We start from the raw sequence: 2,917 nt of genomic DNA, 5'->3' as shown, positions 1-2,917 counted from the left end.
ATAAAGAATATTGAGGCCCCATTAGCATGAATAGTTCGTAGTATTCATCCATAGTTTACATCTCGGCAGATGTGTATTACTCTAGAAAAGGCTAAATCTGTTCTTGAAATATAATGTATTGCTAAAAAAAGACCTGTTAAGATTTGGATTGAAAGACATATTCCTATGAGTGAGCCAAAATTTCATCAGTAGGAAATATTTAGTGGGGCTGGCAAGTCCACTAATGCATTATTTGCTAATTTAAGTAGGGGATGATAAATTCGTGCTGGTTTTGTCATTTGTAACTATTTAATTATTTTTAGGGGTCCATGTGAAAGTCTAGTAATTTTTACAATTGCAATTAATGTAATAAATAAATATACTACTGTTATAGTAGTTATTATTATAATGGATTCGTTGTATAATTTTATTCCTGGTAAGGGGGGGTGTACTTTTTCAGGTTGTATATGTATCTATATTTTGTAGTATTGAGGGGATTAATAATGGGTCTATCATTATTAATATAAATAAACATAATAATATTAGGATTATGCCTATAATCATTATTTTTGTTCGTATTTTGAATATTTCATTTGGTGTAAGTCTTGTTGTATAAATAAATAGAACCAGTATTCCTCCTAAAAATACTAGGAATAATACATAGGAAAGTCATGTAGATTTTAGAAATGTTGATATTGTTAGGCATGCAGTAATAGTTTGTATAATTAGTATAATCCCTATAGATAGTGGATGTTTTATATATAATATTATTAGTGCTAATATTAATATAATAGTAATTAATATTAATTGTATTTTAATATCAAGGAGTAGTTTAATAAAAATATTGGCTTTGGGAGCTAATGATGATATAATCATATCCTCCTTGATGTTTTTAGAATTATTAATTCATTTATGATTTACAAGACCATTGTTTTTATTAAACTATAAAAACTTATGTTAAGAGTATTATTTATATTAATTATTTTATTTATTAGATTTTTATGTTTTATTTCTCAACGTAGGCATTTATTAGTAACTCTATTAAGACTTGAATTTATTGTGTTATCCTTATATTTATACATAACTTATTATTTTATTAATAATCAGGAAGAAGCTTATTTTTGTTTATTATTTATTTCATTTTGTGTATGTGAGGGGGCCCTTGGTCTATCTATTATAGTATCAGTTACACGTACTCATGGTAATGATTATTTTAATTCTTTTGTATTATTGAAATGTTAAAGTATATTTTTTATTTTATATTTTTAATCCTTTTAAGATTTAATAGTTCTTTATGAATGGTGGTTCAAATTTCTATTATTTTTGGTTGTTTTTTGTTTTTATTAATTATGTGATTTGGTATTGGAGTGTGGGGGGCTGGTTATTTTATTGGTTTAGATGTAATGTCTTATTCTTTAATTTTACTTAGTATTTGAATTATTTTTTTAATAATAGTGGCTAGAAATAGTATTTTATCTATTTATTTTTACCCTTGTAGATTTTTGTTTTTGTTAATTATTTTATTATTATTGTTAATATTAACTTTTATAAGCATATATATTTTTTTATTTTATTTGTTTTTTGAGGGATCATTAGTACCTACTTTATTTTTAATTTTAGGGTGGGGGTATCAACCAGAGCGAGTACAAGCAGGGGTATATTTACTTTTTTATACGTTATTTGCTTCCTTACCTCTTTTGGTTGGTATTTTTATGTTAAATTATAAGGTGGGGGGCCTGTATATATATATATATATATATTAATATTAATATAAATTATTTTATTTGATATATATTAGAATGGTGTTTGCTTTGTTAGTAAAAATGCCTATATTTTTGGTTCATTTGTGATTACCCAGGGCTCATGTCGAGGCTCCAGTCAGTGGTTCTATAATCTTGGCTGGAATTTTATTAAAGCTTGGAGGATACGGGATTTTGCGAATTATTTCTTGTATTGAGAGATTAGCTGTTAAATATAATATTTTTTGATTTGGTATTAGAATTGTTGGGATTTGAATAATTAGTCTTGTTTGTATACGTCAAATTGATTTAAAGGCCTTGGTTGCATATTCATCTGTAGCACACATAGGGCTTGTTTTAATAGGGATTATAACTATAGGAGCATGAGGAATAAATGGTGGACTTACTTTAATAGTAGCACATGGTCTTTGTTCTTCTGGGATATTTTGTTTAGTAAATATTACTTATGAACGATTAGGCAGTCGTAGTATATTAATTAATAGGGGAATAATTAATTATATTCCTAGATTATCTTTATGATGATTTATGTTGAGAATTACTAATATAGCTGCCCCCCTTCTATTAACTTGTTGGGTGAGATTAGTTTATTAAATAGAATCATCGGGTGATCATACTTTAGTTTTGTGGGTGTTGCATTACTCTCTTTTTTAAGTGCTGGTTATACTTTATATTTATATTCTTATACTCAACATGGAATATATTATTCTGGTGTATTTTCTTGTTGAAGAAGTAATATTCGTGAATATTTATTATTATTTTGTCATTTATTTCCATTAAATTTTTAATTATTTTTTGTTCTCCAATATTTCATTGAATTTAAATTATTTAAGTAGTTTAAGTAGAATAGTAAGTTGTGGACTTAGTGGTAACTAAAAAGTTCTTAAATCAATGGTTTTTAACTTTTTTATTACAAGCATAGTATCAATTATTTTATTAATTAGTAGAATAGTTTTATTACTATTACGGATAATATTTTTAATTAAGGATGATACAATTTTTATTGAGTGAAATATTGTTAATTTGAATAGTTCTAGTATTATTATAACAATATTATTTGATTGGATATCTTTAATTTTTATAGGGTTAGTTATATATATCTCTTCTATTGTTATTAATTATAGAGGTTCTTATATAGAAGGGGATTATAATATAAATCGATTTATTATTTTAGTTTTATT

This window comes from Lepisma saccharinum, chromosome 15, assembly GCF_977018435.1.
Source record: "Lepisma saccharinum chromosome 15, izLepSacc3.1, whole genome shotgun sequence".
In the NCBI taxonomy this organism is placed as follows: domain Eukaryota; kingdom Metazoa; phylum Arthropoda; class Insecta; order Zygentoma; family Lepismatidae; genus Lepisma; species Lepisma saccharinum.
Note: the sequence above shows the minus strand (reverse complement) of the source record.